Consider the following 7,688-nt stretch of genomic DNA (forward strand, 5'->3'; position numbering starts at 1 on the left):
GTGAGTTCTTTTTTTTCCTTTTTTTTTTTTTTCTCTTTTTGGTCTTTTTGAGACATGGTCTCCCTATAGCTCCAGCTGTCCTGAAACTCACTATGTAGACCAGGCTGGCCTTGAACTCACAGAGATCCACCTGCCTCTGCCTCCCCAGTGCTGGGATTAAAGGTGCACACCACGCCGAGCACATTCTATGAGTTCTTAACAGGTGCACAAAATGCTGAGAGAGGTGCCTCATGACAATCTCGGCTTATATATCCTTGGCCTCTCCCCCACATGCAGCTAAGGTCACCTGATTGTGTGGGAGGGGTAACTGACTCCCCCATCTATTCCTTGACCAGCATGGGAAGGAGGTGTGACTATAGCATGCCAGCATAGGGGTCAGAGGTCACTTCCAGTTAACCCTCCAGCTCGTACATTCTTTCTGCCAACCTCGTACATTCTTTTCCCATCCATCTTCCTCTAAAGTCCCTGAGCTTTGGAGGGGATGATAGATGTAGGGTGATTGCTCTTGTATCATGGCATGATAGTGGGCTTCTTGGGCCTCCCATTAGTCATCTTTAGGCCTTGGTCACTGATCTATCTCAGTGGTGTTTCTTCTACTATAAAGACAAATGGAAGGAAGTTGACACATTTAAACAAACATGAACACAAATACAAATGCCTAGAAGATATCCCAGTAGGTGTACTATATTCATTAAACAATATACTAATGATGGCTTCTCCACTAGGGCCTGTAGCCTGTCTTGATACAAGGCGTTGGCTTGGTCTACAGCACCAGATGTGTGAAGTAGGCCTTATCCAATTAGAAATTTGTCAGCTGTATGTGTGTTGGTCGAGCCATTATTACACTTGCAAGTATTGTTTGACATGCTCATAGTGTGTAGCACATGGGGTCCATCACTGAGAAGAATTATAGGGGATCCTTTCTTTGCCAACCCTCTGTACAGAGTCTCCTGGCAATATGAATGTCATCCATCCAGTGGCATGGAGTGTTTTGACTTAGTCTCAGTTCCATCCCGTCTTCTTTTCCTGTGCTCACAACATGCAGTGTCTTCAGCAACATGGCCTTACTGACCTTTCTAGTGTATAACTGGTGTTAATGGCAATAGCCTTGGTGAATTGGAGGACCTCTAGGATCTCTCTCTGACAAACAGCTCATAGGCTGGTACTGTAGATTTTCTTAACAGTTTTATAATTTTAGAGTCTCTATCCTCATCTTACCTGACCTACGTAAAACTCCCAAGAATCTTACAGCTATAGTTGGCCTTTGCTTCTTCAAGTATCTTTCAAATGGGTTTCACATCTGTAAAACACTTGAAGGAATGTTATTAACATATATTAAATCACTCATAGACAGGGTCTCACAAAGCATGGAAAGGTTTTGTCCATTCATATTAACTGTTTTCTCCATAGAACCTTGTTAGGTACCGTAGCATGGGTATGAGGCATTAATTTGGTTAGTTCTTTACCATTTTTAGTTATCCCTTTGGAGTCATTTTGCACTTGGGGAATTTTACATGGGGTCTTTTTATATTCTTTTATTCTTGATACAATTACATGTGTTGGCTCCAATTGCCTGACCCTGCACTGGGCTAAGTCAGGGGGCTTCTCTTGTCCCTGCTGCACTTGTTGGTTCCCTGAGTCAGACAGGCTCTGGGTCTGCCTCCTGACTGTAGCCACATCTGTCATCTTCCCATTGACTGTACCAGGTTGCTGGTGGAGAAATTTGGGGAAAACCTGCTTCCACACCTAGTATAGCCTTTATCAGAAGAGAAATGCATCTTATTTAATCCTCGGGGATTCTTAACCACCTCTCGTACAGTTGTTATCCTTTGAATAGCGTTTGTAAACTGTTCTTCTGGTTTTAAAACCTTCCAGAACCGCCTTAGTACCAAATTTGGTTTTCTATCAGTTTTTTTCTCTGGGGATTTGGGCTTGACATAAGTCTTGCCACATTTGTCTTCGAGTAACCTAAGTGGACCATTTCTTTGGTCTGGTCTTTTTTATTTCTCTTATAGGGTGTTCTGTTATTTTACAGACACATTTTACATGCTGCTCAGAATCATTTAGATTTGCCCAAACCTCTCTCACTCTACAAAGGTCTTGTCTCATCAAAGGGCTTAGTAAAACCATTAAAATCCCATACCATTCTTGAGGTCCAAGTTGAATTAGGTTTTCTTTCATATCTTTGGTGAACTCAGTCTTATCTGGCCCAGTGAACTGCACATCATATATTGCTTTTCTCATACCTAGTACTCTCAGGAATGCCTGTCCCTCCTTTATAGTCCTAAAGCCCCTGCTAATCATGTTAGTCTCCCTTGGTGACAACCATGTATCTTCAATACCCTCAACCAGCCACCCCATTAAGGACTGCCCCTGCCCCCGCATTGGCCTAGATTGAGCAGCCTATATCACAAGGATGGATGCATGGTTATATAACTCACCTGTGAAGCTTCTGAAGGACTTAGACTGACATCATTTGCTCCCGTGTCCCATACTCTCACAAGCCACGTGGCCAGGGGCTCTCTGCTTGCTTGCTTGTAAGTTTTTCCTAGTTTTAACAGTTTTAGCATGGAATATTTCCTAGCTACAGCACAGTTAGCTTTTTTTTTTTCTTCCTTTTTACTATTATCTGTCTTTTCCTCTGAGTCCTTGGACTTCTTTCTCTCTTAAACTCTGCAACTAGATCTGCCAATTCAGCTTTTTCAGTTTTTCCTGCCTGGGACACATCCTTTATGATGCAAAGTGGCTGCCAAGGCAGGTAAAACATTTTCTAACCTTTGGGTAACTTTTAACAAATCTTCACATACCCACAACATGTCCCCACATTTACAACATAGCTGTGGCCCAGGCTTCTACATGGATGGCCTCTTTTTAGTAACCCATTGTAACAACCACATCAGCCCTCTTTTAAAACTCATTCTCAGTTTCATCATATCCTGCCAGAGTATGCCAATTTTGTGGCCCAAATTCCCTCTGGGTCTCCTGTGTGATCAGCCAAACCATATAATATATTTTATGTGAGTTTATTAACTTACAAAAGAATGAGAACCCAGTGCCTAGCCCCACGCTTCTGGTGGCATGGCTCAGAACCCGCCATATAAGACCATGCCCTGGCTACCATAGTCCCTGCTAGCATTTGCTCATGCTTCAGGGGCCAGTAATCTCACCACCCGGGTCCACAGGAGTCAGTCCATTCTGTCTTTGAGTTGCTGTGCTGGCTGCGCTGGCTGCACATTCCCCACACCATACACGCTACCTGCCGCTCCCAGCTTCCATGCCAAGATGGCTCCTGGCTTCCCTTCATAGTCCACGCTCTGCATCAGGCCCTGCCCATTATAGGAACCAGCCAACTGGGAGACACCCATAATTGGGCTTTAGAGTTAAAGGGGGTATAATGCTGGATGTTCATGAGGTAGTCATATAAGCATATGAGACTCCAAGCCATGCAGTAAGAATTTAATAAACATGATCTAGTGCTTTTATTATATAATAAAGCTCTAATTAAGGCATATACAATTTCTCAATAGTGAGGAAAATGTAATTCAAAGTTGGACATGTTCCATGAGCATCAAGATCATCAAACATATATGAGGTGGTTGAGCGATCCTGTAGGTAAAGTGCTTTCTGTGCAAGCACGAGGACCTAAATTCAATCCCCAGAATCCATGTGGATAAGTGCCAGGTGTGTTGGTACCTGTTTTTATCCCAGCACTGGGGAGGCAGTGATAGGTAGATTCCTAGGGCTCTCTGGCCAATCAACCTAAGCTATTTGGCGTGGCTCCAGGTCAATGAGAGATCTTATCTCCAAAAACAAGATGAATGGTGCCCAACAAATACTTGAGGTTTACCACTGTCTTCCACATGTATGTACAGACATGTGCACACTTACCCATACACACAGGCGCACCTACATGCACACACACATGCACATAAATAAGCATATATACACACATAAGAAAATCTACACAAAACTTTAAAATAATGAGCAATTTAAAAATCAATTAATGGAATCAGGATAAAGAATAAAACTCCCAGAAAGCTGAGAATGAATGAAATCTTCCTCAATTTGATAATGCCTGCCACTTTACAGTTGACATACTTAATGATGAAAAACTTAGTGATCCTACTAAGATCAAAAACAGGTCACTGTCAGTGTCATTTTGGAGATTCAAGCTATAGCTAGTATATTACAGGAGGAAAGTATATTTAACCATTTATGATAAAGAACAGGCCAAAGACTAGTAATGTGAAATAGTAGGCATTTCAAGTATCAGTTAAAATGATATATAAATGAAAATGATTATAAAAGAGCTTTATAAGAGCATGGGCATAGACAGTCTTATCAATCTTAGTCTCCTTGATGTTTGCCTATTTACCTTGGTGAAATTGGATGTAATTTTTCCATTGGTTGTATTTTTAATAGCTCCTTGAAAATAGACTTGATACTTATGGAAGTTTGAAGAATGAGAAATTTCTTTAAATAAATAGGAAGCCAGCTTATCAAGGGATCACAAGAGGATTCTACCCAAGCAGTATGAGTAGAGAGACAATCTAATGGGTTTTATATACAGTAAAATTAAAGTTTAAGTGTATTTATTTAAGCATATCTAGTTTTATAGTCAAAATAAAAATCAAGTGAGAAGGTTAAAGATGGGAGGCCTTGGGCTGGGTTGCTCTGCATTTTGTTTACCTTGGGGTCTTGAAAAAATGTGGAAATCATCATAAGCAAAGAAAATGTCTTGGTCTTCAACCGAAATTCCACATAACTTTTCTGACACAGGTTGTTTTATTAAACATGAGAACATACAATGTTGAATGCTGTAAAATAAAGTTCCAGAATTGACTTAATATTTGAAGTACGGTGAAAGTGATTTACCCTACTAAATTTGCTGAAGGATTTTTCATAATAATTTAAATGAGAGAAAAATAAAATTAAAAGGATAGCCTTGAAAATAATTTATTTCTTTTTAAAAATATTTTATTTATCATTTTAATTTTTTATGTGTATGATTTTATTTTTTGCCTATATGTGTATAAGTGCATCACATGCAAGCATTACCTGCAGAGACCAGAAGAGGGTGTCGAATCCCCTGAAACTGGAGTTGCAGATGGTTGTTAGCCATCATGTGGATGCTGTGAATAGAACCTAGGTCCTCTGGAATAAAAGCATAAGTTCTTACTGCTGAGCCAACTTTCCAGGCCTCAAAATAATTTCTTTAAGGAAATGTTTCCCTGGGTTGACCCTCCTCTTTGTAGACAGGACACTGGTTCAGTTTCATTTAATGAGGTCTCCATGGCCTCTTTGATCAAGAGGACAGGGGAGTCACCACAGTTATAGGACATTTTGAGAGATGTTCATAGTCCTCTGGAATTTAGTAGCAAAATCTCTTCTTTATGTCCCTCTGACCAAATTAGTATAGGCCTCACAATATGGCTGTTAAACATGCAAGAAGGTTAGTTCCACCAGTCTGGTAATTTTAATTACCATGTGCCATGTAGATAAAGCTTGGGCAAAGACCAAACATTCTGAGATAAACCTTGCCTAGATATATATTATATTCCTTGACCTGGTTGTGTGTATAATTTCTCAGTACATTGTTTGATTAATATGGTTCCCTTTGTTTTTTGTTACACTAGCTAGGCATTATTTATTTCTCACATTGTCTAACATTTCCACCATGGTTTCCAAATTTAAAGTACCCCCCATTTTCCCCATTTATCCCTTAATAATACCCTTCTCCTATGGCCTTACTTCTCATGAGCTCCTTCTTTCCCTTTATCCCCAAGTTTCCTTGTATAAACCACCCTCTCCCCTCCCCTTAAAATAACCCCATTTTTATCCATATCTCTGTCTGTTTCCTACTTGTCTTCTCTTTCAGATTCTTTCTTTTCTTTACCTCCCTGGTTCCTTTTCATTATCCTGGTTCCTGTAGTTATGTCTGGATACATACTCACTTAGGATTTAGCTGTAGGATCCACATATGAAGGAGAACATATGTCATTTGTTTTTCTGAGTCTGTGTTACTTCATTTAGTATAACTATTTCTAGTTCCATCTATTTACCTGCAAATTTCATGATTTCATCTTTCTTTACTGCTGAGAAAAACTCCATCATATAAATGAACCACATTTTCATTATCCACTCGTCAATTGAGTAGGTTGCTTCCATCTCTTAGCTATGGTGAAAGGAGCAGCAACACACATGGGTATACACATGTCTCTGCAACAGGATGAGTTCTTTGGGTATATGCCAAGGAGTGGTATAACTGGGTCAAATGGTAGGTTCATTTGTAGTTTTTTAAGAGTTCTCCACACTGCTTTCCATAGGGGTTGAACCAGTTTGCAGCCCCACCAGCAGTGGATGACTGTTCCCCTTTCCCCACATCCTCTCCAACATTTGGTATCATTTGTTCTCTTGATCTTAGCCAGTCTGACTGGGGCAAGATGAAATCTTAAAGTAGTTTTAATTTGCATTTCCCTAATTACTAGTGATGTTGAACACCTTTTAAGATGCTTCTTAGCCATCTTAATTTCTTCTCTTGAGGACTTTGAATTCGTTATATATTCTGGGTGTTAAACCTCTGTCAGATGTGTTGCTGGTGAAGATTTTCTCCCATTCTGTGGGTTTTCTCTTCACTTCCTTGGTTGCTTCTTTTGATGTACAGAAGCTTTTTCATTTAATGAGAGCAATTGGTGTCCAGTTAGAAAAATCCTTTCCTACACCTATATCTTGTAGGTTATTGCCGGTGTTTTCTTTTAACAGTTCTGAGTTTCAGGCTTCATATTGAGGTCTTTGATCCATTTGGAATTGACTTTTGTGCAAGGTGAAAGGGGTTTAGTTTCATTCTTCTACAGGTGGAGATCAAGTTTTGCCAGCACCATTTGCTGAACATGCTGTCTTTCCTCCAGTGAATGTTCTCTGACCCTTTGTCAAATATCAGCTGACCGAAATTGCATGAACTCGTATTTCGGTCTTCAATTTTGTTCCATTGATCTATGCCCAGCATTGCTTTTAGTGCTCAGGGTTTCTTTGGCTGTCCGAGGCCTTTTGTGCTTCCATGTGAATCTTAGAATGTTTTTTCCAGTTCTGTGAAGGATGTCATGGGGATTTTGATTGGCATTGCATTGAATCTATAAATGGCTTTTGGTAGGATGGTCATTTTCACAATATCAGTTCTTCTAATCCATGATCATGGGAGGTCCTTCCATCTTCTGATGTCTTCCTCAATCCTTTTCTTTAAAGATTTAAAATTTTCATTGTAGAGGTCTTTAATATCTTTGGTCAGGTTTAATCCGAGATATTTTATTATTTTTATTGCAGCTATTGTGAAGGGGAGTGTTTACATGTACTCCTTCTCTGATTATTTATTATTGGGATATAGAAAAGCTACAGGTTTTTATAGATTAATTTTGTAACCTGCCAGTTTACTGAATGTGTTAATAATTTCTAGGAGTTTTGGGGTAGAATTTTTGGCATTTCTTAGATATATCATATCTGCAAAATGGATAATTTGATCTCTTCTTTTCTAATTATTACTCCTTTAATTTCCTGCTCTTGACTCATTGCTCTTGCAAGGTTTTCAAGCACTATGTTAAAGAGAAGTGGAGATAGTGGACAGCCTTGTCTGGTTCCTGATTTCAATGGGAATGCTTCCAGTTTTTCTCCATTTAGAATGATGTTGGCTGTGG

Source organism: Nannospalax galili, unplaced genomic scaffold (assembly GCF_000622305.1).
Source record: "Nannospalax galili isolate Female #2095 unplaced genomic scaffold, S.galili_v1.0 scaffold281, whole genome shotgun sequence".
Classification (NCBI taxonomy): Eukaryota; Metazoa; Chordata; class Mammalia; order Rodentia; family Spalacidae; genus Nannospalax; species Nannospalax galili.